The sequence below is a fragment of the Equus caballus genome, chromosome 1 (genome assembly GCF_041296265.1).
Source record: "Equus caballus isolate H_3958 breed thoroughbred chromosome 1, TB-T2T, whole genome shotgun sequence".
In the NCBI taxonomy this organism is placed as follows: domain Eukaryota; kingdom Metazoa; phylum Chordata; class Mammalia; order Perissodactyla; family Equidae; genus Equus; species Equus caballus.
Window position 1 is genome coordinate 5,420,613 of NC_091684.1, and position 14,328 is coordinate 5,434,940.

A 14,328-nucleotide genomic window follows, 5' to 3' on the forward strand; every position below is an offset into this window, starting at 1 on the left:
TTGACAAGGATGGAAAATTCGATTTGCACTTCGTTCTAAAATCAGTGCTAATGGACTGCCATGAGTCCGTGTTTACTTTGGTGAACAATTACTTATTTTTAAAAATCAGTCTTATAAAATACTCTTGTTGCTGAATCCTAATGATAAGGAATGCCATGGAAGTTTGCATGGCAGCAGCTATAATGCTGTTCCTCAAAGAGGGAGGAGGTGACCTTGAAAGGAGGTGAAAAGAAACTAGAAAATGTTAATTAAAATTATTAGCGCTGTTTGAGGTGCTTATCTTGTTTACTGCTAAGGTGTTACTCCCTTCTGCATAATTAGGGGTAATTTTACTTACTTTCAAGTCTGTAATTTTAAATATCACAAAGTTTTATCTTCCAGCATGAAGTAATTCATTATTGGTTTGTATGTAGCTGCTTGATGTTTTAATCAATATATGCAACTTCCACAAGTCTGTTATAATTTATCTAGAGGTTTTATATATCTTTCGGATGGCAGGTTTTTCATGGTACGCGAATTGAAATCTTTTGTTTGTTTGTTTTGCTGGGTTTTAACATCATTCTAGGTTTTTGATGTGGGAAAAGATTTTTACTTGATCCGTCCTTTTATATTTCTTTATGTCCAAGATTTTACAGGCCAGTAATATTGGCAAAATAAACTTCTTTGAGGTCTACTCTATTTGGAAAGAAAGAACTTCTGCCACTTAATCAAAAAAATCCCCCAAATATTTGTACACGTTGTAAGAAATAAATGTCTTATTGTTGTATTTTAAATCTAAATAGTCTATGCTTTTAGCTGTTGCTAGAAATTTGCATAGGCAGCCTAATTTCATATTAAAATTAATTATTGAAGGTCTCAATGTTCAGGAAGTGCCCAGATGACATAACCAGGGTTCTTACGCATAGTTATACTTTAAAATATACTTTTAAAATAAAACTTTCTAAGTTTTCCTACAGAATCTTCTATTTTTTGAAAAGTTTTTCTCAGTGGAAAGTAGAGGAACATATAAGGTTGATTTTTTTTTCATTTATAATAAATTGTGACTTTCTTTTTCTTAAGTAAACTGACAAAAGACTGTGAAGGTTAATTTTTCTCCGTGTAGATCTGTAAAAGAGTCATTAGGTTAAGACACACTCCTGGTACATGATTTTAATTAAACTGTAACAGGGAAATGTTCAGTACTAATATCAAAGGGCATCTTCAGTTGATTACTATGTTTTTAGCTCAGTGATTTGCCTGAAGATTTGACTGTTTGGAAACCATCCACAGAAATACCAAGTGGCATCTTAAAGGTGCACAACTGGAGTTCCTGAGAATATCACCCCACCTCTGTTTAGAGTAGCATGATAGTGAAATTCAAAGTTGAATATTCCAGAACAGGTTTGAGATTACCATTCACCGATTCTACAGGGAATCAAGCGCTTACTTCTCTAGGATAAGTGGGAACCAGAGCGAGTTCATGCCCTCAGTCAGAGCCCGGTTTTGTGGATTATTCCCAAGTATGCTGAATGGTCCCTCATGGCTCAACAGAGTTAATGACCCTCCCAGAGAACTTTCTGAACCTGGCAAAACACTGTCCTCCATTAAGATCCCCCACACGGTGTTCCCATCACACTTGCTCGGTTACGAGTAGCTCTCAACAACCCCATCGGCCCCACAGGAAGAGCCCTTTAAAAAGTGCTGATGAAGCAGTCATAGTTACTTAACAAAAGATGTGCAAGGAGCTCCCCCAGTGGAGGCAGGGTGACTTAAGCCTGTACGAGAGCAAGGCGTGGCACTTGCTCCGTCCTCCTGACCCCTCATTCTCTTGCTTTGTCTCCTTGAAGCTGCCAATCCCACGAGTCTTTCTCAGGATCAACCACAGTGGTTTCCTAACTGGACCCAGACTGTTGTCCTCTTACCCTCCACTGTCCGTAGGGCGGTCAAGATCCTTTCTTTTGAGAGCATATCAGGTCATGTCATGACAATGCTTAAAACGCTCCATGGCTTCCATCATACAGAGAGGAAAAGCAATGGCTGGAGGGCCCTCTCCATCTCATCTTGTATCCCTACACAGCCCCATCTTACCTGTCTTCTCCTTGTTCCTCAAAAAGTCAAGCTGTCCCCAGTGGGCCTTCCTCCTGTCCCACAGAGCACGCAGACCTCCCCTAGACATTGGCATCCACAGAGAGGCTCCCCAGAGACCCTGAGCAGCGCCCTTGGAGATCTACAGCACGTTCCTTGGCTTTACGGCCATCTCCACACTCAAGACTAATGGCCCCTTGTTGCTCTGTTTCTTTAGTTGGTGTTTGTCTGTAAGCTTCCCTCACCTACCCAGTCCTTCCCAAGGAGGGCCTTGCCTGCCATGTTCTCCATTTTGTCCTTAACACCTGGGAAGGCACCTGGGAAGAGCTCCCTGAGAGTCTGCAGAATCCAATAGCATGATTCAGCACCAGTGAGGCATCTGTGCATGCCGCCTAGCCTGGGTGGAGGAGCTGGGGGCCCGGCCAGCTAGGGCTGTTCCTTGTTAAGAAGTCACCCTTCTTCCCTCTTCCAAGGTCCTTTGCCATATCTGCCAGTGGGAGCCTGCAAGGCCAATGCAAATCTCCCCTCTCGGGAGATTACTCTCAGCATTGCTCAAGTAATCTCACATGAAGATGTTGTAGGTACCTTTGCTAGGCCACAGCATCACAGTTCCCTGCACCCCAACTGGTAATGGGAGAGGTATCTACACACGGTAGTCACAGAGGCTTGTCCTATTGGTGAGTGAGCTCCCCATGGGACTTCGCCCACTGTAGGAATCAGGGTGCGCTATATAGAACTGAAGCCTGTGGTCCCTTGTGGAGCAGAAGATGGCAGTACACTCAGCCCTCGGTATCCACAAGTTGAGCATCCGTGAATTCAACCGACTCTGAATGGATTCGCAGTTAGTTGAATACGAGGATATAAAGCCTGTGGATACTGAGGGCCAACTGTATTCATTGTACTAGGCCATTTTACATAAGGGACTTGAGCATCTGCCAATTTTGGTATCCATGGGGTTCCTGGAACCAATCCCCCGTGGATACTGAGGGACGTCTGTACTGGGTGACCTTTGCCGGGGCAAGAACTTTGAATTGTTTGCCCAGTAGCAGGGAGGAGGAGAAGACTATGCATCTGCTCAGTGCCGTTGACCCCGCAGTTGTATGGGCTCCCCATGCTGGTGGCTGATTATCAGGGTTCGCGGCTCAGTCCTAGCTCTGCCTCGGCCGTTGCTTCAGACCCGGTGAGGTCATGCCAACCACCAGGTCTTCCTGCAGGCCCGTCCGTGGACCACTTTCTACATGTTTACTAACATCTTGCTCCCTCTGTAATGAAGGTGAGGGAACTCCAGCTAAAGCTTTGCGGGACTTCACAATTCCTTCTCCAACCTAAGAAATCACTTCTCCCTCCCGCAGAATAAACATGGTGCCCTCACAACACGTGGTGTCGGGCTCTAACCTGGGTACCTCCTTCTCCTGTGGTTAGACCCTTGCCCACTACCAAACACTGTTCTTGGAACAATATTAATTGTCAGGAAAATGTGAAAAACCAATGATTGTATATGGTGAGTAAATTGATCAGTTTGAGAGACTGGGGAATTTTGAGGACTCCAGCTACTACTAGTAATAATAATAATATTAATAACAATTCTGAGAGTGATGGGAGCAATCATAGTCACAAGAGCCTTAGATAGTCTACCCATTGTATTGATAAGCAATCAGGCTCAGACAGAGGAACTTGTTGGAAGCCACATTGCTGGAAGTGCCTGCCTGACCTGGGATCTGAAGCCACATCTGAACAACTTGTTGCATCCTCTCGCTCCTGCACAAAGACCATCCTGTCAACCTAAGTGACATCAGACAAAACCAAAGGGAATCATTTTTTTAAAAAAACCCTGAGGTTCTGGGGCAGTTTCTCTTCTCACTGTCTAAACCTCCTACAGATTGAACACTTATCAATATGATGGTGATGGATTGGACACAGGGAAGGCTGGAGAGCCTAAACCAAGTTCCTTTTTGAGTCCATGGTATGTTTGCTCAGAGCCAAAGGCCAAGGGGATTTATATAGTTGTTGGAAGTATTTCCCCCGAGGAGTTACGAAACATTCTGCAATAGCTGTTTTTTATAATAAACTCTGAGATAGACTTGCTTCCAACTTGCTTGCCTGCTTATCTTACTGGTTCACTGTTAATAGTCCCCCGGGAGCTGCAAAAGATGGGAGAAGAGGGGGAGATGCAGGAGACAGAGAGGAAGTTTCAGAGGGAGACAGTGATGACCCAGACCTCAAGCCACTGAGAACATGTAGAGAAGTGACACTTTGTGACCTGGCTCGTTCAACTTCCCCTTCTCCTCCACCCCCAATCTTCACAGAGGCTGTCGACCACAACCACAATATTCTTCAAGAATAAGACAGAAACATCATTTTCCTACAAGAAAACTACCTTTCTCCTCTTACTAGTGGTGAACTCTGTCAGCGGGAAATTTCAAGAGCAATGGTGGACTTCTACATGACCGCCTTCCAGCCAGGAGCCATCACTTGGTAGATGGCCCAGAGGAATCTTTGTGCGTGAAGGATGAGGCCCTTGGAAGGAGATTAAAAAAGAGTCTTTGAATGTTACAACTGGAAAGGAGCCTTGGCGCCATGCACAGACAACTTCCTTGCTCTTCAGATGGAAAACAGAGTAGGGACTTATCCAGGGTCATAGGCCAAGACGTGCTGATTCTGTGCCCTTTAAAAATAGATACTGATTCTTTTTCTAAGAAGTCTTATCTGCCCCATGGTTTTGAACACTCTCTATATTCCACTGACCCCTAGGCATGTCAACCAGCCCGACTCCTCCACTGAGCACTGGATTCTTAAGTCTACCCATCAGCCCAACCTGTCCCAAACAGAAATCTTGACTTTCGCTTCCCTCCGTATAAAAATATATCTCCTCTTTCACTCTCCCCCACTTAGTAAATGGCACCACCATTTATTCTGTTGTTTAGGCCTGAAGCCTAGAAGGAATCTGTGATTTCTCTCTTGCTCTCTCACTTCACTACCATTCCAACAGCAAGTCCTGTGCTGACTCTACGCACATTTCTATCTCTGCCACCATCAACCCGATTCTAGCCACACCATTCTCCTCGGGACTTCCAGAAGAGCCTCTGAGACACTCTCTCCTTCCACTCTGGACCCTTGAGTGCCCATCCTGTAAACAGAGGCCAGAGGGACCTTTCCATAACATAAAGCATATTATACAAGCTCCTGCTTAACAGCCCCCTACTGCCCTCCCCTGGCTTCCCAACATTGGCTGGAGAATCTGACTCCTGTCCAGCCTCTGATGGCCTCTGTGGCCATGCTTCAGGCTTCTCCAGCTCCCCCTCAGTGGCTTCCTCTTTGTCCTTCACACATACCAAGCAGTTTTTTCTCAAAACCTTCAGTTGGCATTTCTTACACTCACAGAATTTCTCTCTAGAGCTTGTCAGAGCTGGTCCTCCTCATTCTTCATGTCTCAGACCTGGAGCGCCTCCTCAGGGGGTCCTCCCTGACTACTTTCTCTAGAATCATGGACTTGCCACATGACTTCTGCTTTTCTTCTTACCAAGACCATTTCAGAAACTGATGTACCTGGACGTCAGCCCCATCAACTTACAGCAAGACAAGCACTTTGACTCCTTCATTGCTTTACTGCCCGCCTGGCCCAGGGCTGGGCTCAATAAATGGGTATGAAATCAATACCGAAAATAATAAGATACCTGACAATATGAATATACTTAATGTCATGGAAATATACACTTAAAAAGGGTTAGTGCTGGATTTTATGTTGTATACATTTTACCACGATTAAAAAAAATTAGAACCAATTTGATTCCTTCTTGGCAGTCTGCTCTAGAAAGGCTCAGAAAGTTAGTGCCAGAAGGAGAAGTGGAGCCACAGAGAGTGGCCTGATCCACAGATTGGCAGAGTTGGACACAAGGGACTTTAGCATCTGTTGCTAAGGAGATGCTGAAATAACAGATCTCTACAGCTGTGTTGTATGCTAAACAATAAAATATTTTCCAACTGAAAAAGACAGACACCAGAAATTATGTGTTAATATACGTACCCATATTCCATGCCATCACACAAACTTACCTTTCAGACCATTTCAGTCTCACCGAAGAATTTATAGTTAGCTTGCACAGAAATAACTAAGACGAAATACATAAAAATAAGCTTCACATTCGGGCAGCAGCATACACGTGCTTTACACATTACAGCATCATCTTATTCATCTTCGTAGAGGTAGACAATGAGAACAAAAACGTCCTGCAGACTGAAGAAGCAATAAGAAGGGCCATGCAGCCTGCAGCTGAGACCAGTGGCTGGGAGGGACCATTTCATCCTCACGCCATCTGCTCCTGATTCCCTCAGTGTAGCTCGGCCTGAAGTTCCTATAGGTATCTTTGAATTGGAGGAGAAGGGGAGAAATCAAAAGCTTTAAACTTATTCTTAATTTGTTTTTCACGTACTTAAAAAATTTCGGGAGTTGTATACATTGCAATTTTAGAGAGAGTTCTGCACAGTCCCAGTGGGTATAAGATTAAAAGCAGCAGTTGGTCCCAGTACTAAGTAGCAAAAAGGAGATTTCCGAAGCAAATTTTTCATGTTCACAGCAGTTTTCCCATTTAGAAACCCTGAACACAGGCTTAAAACAGCAAAGTGAAAATAAGCAAAGTTACAGGTGATAGAGAAACCTAGAAAATTCACGAGTTTCATAAGAAGCACAATTGTGAATGCTTCCCCTCCAGCCACATCTCTGTGCCATTAGGGGCAGGGAACTCATAGATTTGAAGCTTACCATCACATAAGATTCTTTCCAAATTAGGTTAAAATTGAGACATCTATTTAGATGTCTGGTAGAAACATTTTAGGAATAAAACACTATGGTAGTCCTGTTGGAGCTGGGAACATGGCTGTGTCTGGCACGAAGGATGCCTGAAAACTGTTGGTATTTGCATAAACTGTTGAAAGTCTCTCTAAAAAAAAATAAGGTAGACTTCGATGTGAATATGAAATCATAGCTCAATGTGTATTTATGATGCCAAAAGAAGTGTCTTTCCTTTAATTTGGTTATTGAAATAAGTGTTTAGATTTTTGTGATGGCATTATCTTTCCTTCCTTTTTTTATACTTCTAAAATTTGTAGTTCTATGGCAGAGCTCTGATCATTTCAGCATGTTCTTTGTCTTCCCACTATTTGTGGGAGGCACAGCTGGGTGTTTTTTCCCCCCAGATCTTGAAATACTAGTTGAAATGCCAGGACTTTTGTATGCAAATGTAAACCAATAACGCTGAGTGTTTTCCTTCAGATTCTAGTGAGGGCGTGTTATGGTTCTCTCCGTGCTGCGTGTCAGAAAGACCTTGCTAATGAAGGAGCTTTTCGTTTAGGAAAACGAAATTGCTGCCAGAGGAGAGAGAAGGGTTAAGATCAAAGGGCAGATGCCCGCATTTACAGCATATTTTCCTGGGCTGAAGCCGCCTCACATGGTCTGTGACATTTGGCCACAATGGAGAGAATTTGGAGAGCGAGTGAGGTCAGGTGGGCGTCTTGGGAGAAAAACACAGAGAAATACTATAAAATATGTGCAGTTAAGCGGAAAAATCAGCATCTGCCAGCTTTTTGTTTTCTTTCTTGTTTTTTGGATTCACAGGAAATCGTGTGCATGCACGTGTGTGTGTGCGCGTGCGTGTGTGTGTGTGTGTGTGTGTGTGTGTGACTTCAGCTCTGGAAATGAGAGAAGAGGCAGAAAACAAGGAAGATGTCTCAGGAGAGGAGGTGAGGGAACAGACGGGTTTTAACCAGCGCCTCCGTGGAATGGTGCAAATGCAAACAGCAGAAGCTGTACCCCCAAGGTGAGAAGTGTTCTGGTTTTGGTTTTTTCCCCTTTGAGTTTACCTACTACAAAAAAGGGCCAGTCTTGACTGGATAGATGCCACCATAGGGTAGACACACAGACTGGTCACCCTCTCATTCCACTTGGCTTCCTGCACACAGGTCCCAGGACACAACCCTCAGAAGTCAGCAGGGCTCCGAAATCAGGTGTGTGTCAGAAGCTGCATGGCCAGCTCTGTCAGAAACCCTCCACTCTGGGATGATGTGCGTGCAGATTATGTAAGTGTATAACTGGGGCTCATGGCATCTCGTCCTTGTCTTTTGGTCTTCGTTTTCTTAATAACATCATGATATTCAAGGTTACTACGGTGTTTAACATGAACACCGTGGCTTCTGCTTCGTTCCACCTGCAGGCTGCGTTCCCTGGAAGCCCATGCTGAGATGGAGTGAGGCGGGCAGGGTGTTAGGAATCAACCCCTCTAGAAGGAAGGAGAGGAAGCAGCACAGGGGAAAGGGCAAAGCGGACTGCAGTGGAGGCTGGGCAGCAACCCCATGGGCAGCTCTGATCACAGGGGCCCCTGCAGTTGTCTTGCGTTGGACTGAAAAGGCAAGGCCTTGTACCTCCACTGAGACCAGGCAGCCTCCACCACTGCAGCAGTCCCAGGACCACGACAGATTCTCGTTGTCAATTCCTCCACTGCCCATTCTAGGTCCCTCTCCTCCTCATCTAGCACACCTGCTGGCTTTGTGGCCAGCCTGGTAGTGTGACCCAGACCATCATGCTTGAGGGGTCAAGCTGCTGGTCTCTGTGTCCTTCTCAGGCAGGACTTGGTGCTCATCCATTTACTATCACAGCTGGGCGAGGGGGCACCAAGAGGTGCCCACGTGGGTCACTGGGGGCTAAACACATTTCTTCCTGCCCCCCGTGTCACAGCAGACCAACCTCCTCCTGATGACCAGGGTCAATTCTCCTGCCGTGATGATGACCTTCTCCCTGCCTGCTGATCTCTGGGCACAAGAAACTCGAAATGCCCAGGTGGCAGCCATAGCTTAGAGTTCAGAGGGACTGTGCTGTATCTCCGGGTAAGTATGCCTCCTTTGGAGACTGAGACCCTAACCCTGCAGAGCACAGATGTGTGGAGACAGGAAGCACAAAGTCTCCTGGTGGGGCACTGGGAGTGATGGCAAGTGGGGTCACTCCTCCTCCCACCCCACCTATCCCAAGCGGTGAATTACTGTAAAGGGACTTGTTTCCATGAGTACCTTGCTTCCTGGAGGGGAGCATGCCATCCCCACAGAGGATTGTCCCCAAGTGAGTGTCAGCAGACCCTCGCTCCAGTGCCCCATCAGGATGGCAGCTTCTGGGCGGTTCTGTGTCTGATATCGTGGGCCTGCTCTCAAAGTTCTTCTACTGTGAAGTCAGTCCCTTACCATGTGTGGGATGTGGGATGGATAGCAGTGGATCAAACCCTCACGAACCTTTGGGTAGTGGTGCTGCCTGAGGCCCGGTGGGCAGGAAAGTCAAATCTATATCTAGAGGGTGTGTTTATTCCTATAAGAAGAAACACATCTGGCCCTTCCACGTGGAAGGGACCCACTGAAGTCAACTTCTCGAGGAATAATGCCTTATCAGGGGCGGAGGTTGGACATTCGGGAGCAGCAATAGCTAGATCACTCCTCGTAAGAAGAACCCATGTTCTTGGCCTCGTGTAGCCTACATCTCTCCCACTGTGGCCACTACATTCCAAAACTGGGGTGGGCCATGTCAACTGGCTGAGTTATGTGCGTGCTTTGAGCCTAGTCCTCCAGGACCGTAGATACTCTCTGGATGGTATCACAGGTGTCTTCACACTTGTGCCTGCACCCCCATATCCACATGGCTGTCCCTCCCTCCTCCTCGTCCCCATTCATCCACTCTTTCTAGCCTTGGGCCAGTACAAGGTAGATGACCAGGTGTATGGGCTGCGCTTCTGCCCCTGGAGGATTTTCAGTTGCCATGGGGATCTTTCAAGGCCCCTCTTGGGTGAGCCTGCAGTGCAGATGCCCTCATCCATCTTTAGCTTGCACCCACATGCCAGGGTGACCAATCAGAAAATCAAGCTCACATTTTTCCCTCCTCCAGCAGCGGCACCTAAAGGATTGCCCACATGGCTGTAGGTGTGAGCCCAGGGAGGTCACTGGAGTGCAATAGCAGTGGATAGCATGGGGTGGGGGCTACCTGCTTATGCAGTTTGTGTGTGCTCCCTCTTTCCCACCCTCAACTCTCGCCGGTAGGGCATTACTGGTACCCCTATCGACCAGCCCATTCTCATGGCCTCCTAAACCTATAGCCTGAAACTTTTTCACAATGTACATTTCGACAGATGACTCTGTTTCAGAAAGATTGAAGAGAAGTCCTGGGGGTGGGGGTGGGGAGCATCAGAAGTTTTCTGGCTGGTTCTTCTCAACATCCCTGCACACTTAGTGCTCAGGCATCCCTGGGTCAAGGAGACACTGGTAGGATGGCCCCCTCCTGTCTTGGCCAGAATCCCCTTGGCCATGGATTACTTTGCTGGGGATGCCATAACAAGACCCTCAGACTGGGTGGATTAAACAACAGATATTTATTTTCTCACAATTCTAGAGGCTGGAAGTCCCAGACAAGGATGCCCAGCAGAGTTGGTTCCTTCTGAGGCTTCTCTCTTTGGCTAGCAGATAGTCGTCCTCTCCGTGTGTCCTCACAGGGTCTTCTCTCTCTGTGTGTACATCTGTGTCCTAACCTCCTCTTAAGGACACCAGTCAGAATGGATGAGAGCTCACCGTAATTACCTCATTTAGACCTAATCACCTTTCTAAAGACCCTATCTCCAAATGCAGTGACACTGAGTTGTTGGGGGTTAGGACCTCAACTTACAAATTTGGGGAGGACACAATTCAGCCCGTGACAGCCCAGAAGCCACTGCAAGCTTCCATTGATTTCTTTTCTGCCTTCTCTCCTGGGCGTTGTGGTTGGGAATGCTCTCTTCCCTGCCTCCATTTCTCACTCCCTCCTTCTCCCCTTGACCATTAGCTACTGTCCCCCACCTCCTGCCCTACACTGAGAGCCACACTCTCTTGAAGGTCATTACTTGTGGACATGTTCAGATCTGAGCATGTATTAATTGTCATTAATAAACCCACAAGTGGGTAGCAGAAGTGAGCAGGAGAGTAAGAAAACTCTGGTGCAGTTGAGGGAGAGAAAGACATATCTTTTGGTGCCCCCGTGATGGAACTGGAAATAATGGACAGACATTAGAAGGAGGCAGACCTTGGCTTGGCAGAAGGGAAGAGGATGTTCAGCACTTTAATGACCCAGCAGTGTAATGAACGAATGCTTCGGAAGTGGGATTCTCCCTGCCACTGAAGAGCTTCAGCATGCCCTGGATTATGGCTTTACCCTCAGAGAAACCAGAAAAGGAATTTTAAAATGGGTGAGAGGCTGAAGAGGAGAACTAGCAGGCGACTCTGGGCCCTGGTGACTTGGTCTCTTACCTTCATCTTCCTCGATCTTCCCTGTCCACATCCTTGCCCCTAGCTCTTGCACACCTGGGCTCTCTCCTCACCTACACGTCAGTCACCTTGCACTTGCTAGGTCTAAACTCAAACCTTGAACTCATTCACTTAAGTCAAATTGGTAGCCTCTTTAGTCAAGGAGAATCCCTTGGAATGTTCCAGTCGTCCTTGGATATGGGACCAAAGACTAGGGGGGCCAGCATGGAGCTTTCTCTTGCCAGCCTCCTGCTCTGGGGCTTGATTACCTCCTTCATGAATTTTTGAGACAATTTCCTAAATGGTTTCTCTCTCTCCAGTTTCTTATTCTATCACCAGTCATAAATATTACTGATTAATCTTAAAATTTTAATTGACAAATGAATATGGGAAAATGCTAAGAAGTCAAACCACAGCAAAGGGCATAGCTGGACCCAGGTCCCCCAGCCCTCTCCTAGAGCAGCCCTCTAACTGCTCCATCCGCAGCCTTGTGTTCATCCCCCACTTCAAACCTTCTTTCTGAGATTCTAGCTTCTGAACTGAGGCCCATGAGGCCACTCTGACCAAGCAGAGGGGGCTTTTCTGCTCTGTGGGAGTTCTGACTGCAAACAGCCCGGCCCTTCTGGATGTTGCACCCTTGTCTCTGGAACAGGCTGGGGGTCCTTGGTGCATGCGTAGAATGGTCTCTTTGCCTCCATTCTGCCTACAGCATTCTTCCACCTTTCATGACAAGTCAAGGAAGCCGGTGTTCACAATGGCTTTCCTGGTCAATTTGTCCCACTTCTCCTTCTGCTTGGGCTCCCTTTATCTCGTGTTGCTGAAATTTGTGTGAGGGGCTCTGCTGTCGCCACCCACTGCCGGCCATGATGTTATATCTTCTCTTTTACCTCTAACAATCTTGTGCACGTGTGAACTGGGCAAGAAATTCTTGGTGAACAAGCGGAAGCCCAGAACTCCCCATGGTACCCTGCCTAAACTGCTCTGCGCCCTGGTGGCAGCTTGGCGGCTCTTGCTGGGAACTGATTTGGGTGGTGTTCCAGGCAGACAAGCAGCAGGAGACTGGGACTGAAGCACCAGCCCCCATAGATCAGCAACAGGGCACTGACTTCCCTCATGTCCAGTCCTGGAGCTGCAGAGGCCATCTGGAAGTGTCTGTGAACTCTGGAAATCAGAGTGTTGCCGCAGCACCTGCGAGCCTGCGACAGCAAGAGCAGGACAGAAGGACCGTCGTACACCAGCATCACTACATCCAGGGAGCAAGAATGGAGGATGGGAGAGTGGGAAGAGATGGTCTTGCGGGGAGTCTGAAGGGCTACCTCTGCCACAGCATCAGCCAGGCAGGCGAGCAGTCGGACCTGGGGATTCTCCTTCCAATCCCCAGGCCCTGAGCACTGGCTGGAAGTAACCCCAAGCAAGCCGATTGCCCATCCCAGGGGCCAGGATTCTCCTGGCGAATGTAGGAGCAAGTCCACATCTACAGCTTAAGCCTCAGAGGTGAAGGGGGCCCAGGAGAGGCCTGAGGCTGAGGATGCCATCCCCCTGACAAACACTCTCACCTTGACCAAATCTTGGCAGACTCCCGAGCTCTCTTCTCAACCAGGCCTCCACCCGCAGAACACAGTCTTAGCAAGTATGCTGCGAAGTCAGTTTAGCGAGAATGCCCATCCTTGATATCTGATCCAGTCCTCATGCCCCCTTTTGATGTAGGATTCCCAGCCTGCATGAGCGAGCATTCTTGGACCTCTGATGTCCTATCCGAGTAACTTCCCATCCTATGACCCCTCGCTCTGCTCCGCGGCTATAAGCTCCCACTTGTCCTTGCTGGATTTGGAGTTGAGCTGATCTCTCTCCCTGTTACAATAGAGTCAGCCCTTGTTTTAATAGTCTTGAATAAACTCTTCTTTGCTGTTTCAACAAGTGTTAGAATAATTTCTTCTTTACAGCCCTCAGAAAGGGTTTCAGGGACTGAGAGGCCACAGGACAGGTGGTGCCTTTGGGCTAGGGCACCAGAAGCATTCAGCTGATGAAAAGTGGGTATTATGTCCTGGGGCTGCCCTGACAAAGTGCCACAAATGGCGTAGGGAGCCAGAGGCCGGAAGACTGAAATCAAGGTGTCAGCAGGTCGGTTCCTCCTGGAGGCTCTGAAGGAGACTGTCTCTGCCTCTCTCCCAGCTTCTGGTGGCTTCCAGCTATCCTTGGCATCCTTGACTTGTAGACACGTCACTCCAATTTGTAAAACCATACACTTTCTTTTTAAAAGTTTGAAACCACTGAAGCCTGGGTGGATTCTGTAGGACACAGCCGAAGGCATAAGATCAGGAGGAAAACACATCCAGAGGAACGCTGTCCCGGCGAGGCCTGAGCCCAGTGCTCCATGTGCTCTGGTGACTCTAAGACTAACGGCACGTCCACTATAAATGCAGACGCAGGAAAACTAAGAGGCGGCTGGAATCCTAATCGAAGGATGCCTTCTCCTGTTAATACATGTATGGGATCTAAAGCAGGCAAAATCGAAATTGGGGCATGGGTGTAAATTGGCCTTGGTTCAGGGAATAGTGCTTCAGGGCGCCCTGCAGAAGTCAGGAAAGCTCTCTCTCAGCAATACCAGCGGTCCCTTCATCTCTGCAGCACTTTCCAGACTCCGAAGGCCTTTCACTTCATGTCTCACTTGAGCTTAGCACAGTCCTGTGACAGGAGCAGGCAGGAGCCCCACTTCCTCCTGGGGGAGTCTCAGGGCCTAACTTACGCAAAGGACAGGAGGTGACATGTTTAAGGTCACAAGACTGTTGAGCAAAGGTATCAGGGCCGGAGTCCCAGCTCTGGGCTGCTATCTCCTATGTAATACTTATTCACAAAGAACCTAGGCCTTCTGGCAAATGAGGCCGTTGAGGGCATAATAAGATCAGAGACCACTCTTTGTCCTGCAGGTGAGAAATGGTGGATCCTTTCCACACAGATATTTTT

General features: G+C 47.5%; 1 long non-coding RNA gene across 1 annotated transcript; it reads left to right on the forward strand.

Annotated features, from left to right (window-relative positions):
* The first annotated feature begins 7,609 nt into the window (after positions 1-7,609).
* LOC138920757 (uncharacterized) lies at positions 7,610-13,276 on the forward strand. Its single transcript, XR_011432521.1, has 4 exons — positions 7,610-7,877; positions 8,020-8,136; positions 8,792-8,940; positions 12,405-13,276. It is a non-coding gene; the product is annotated as an uncharacterized lncRNA (long non-coding RNA).
* Positions 13,277-14,328: the final 1,052 nt, after the last annotated feature.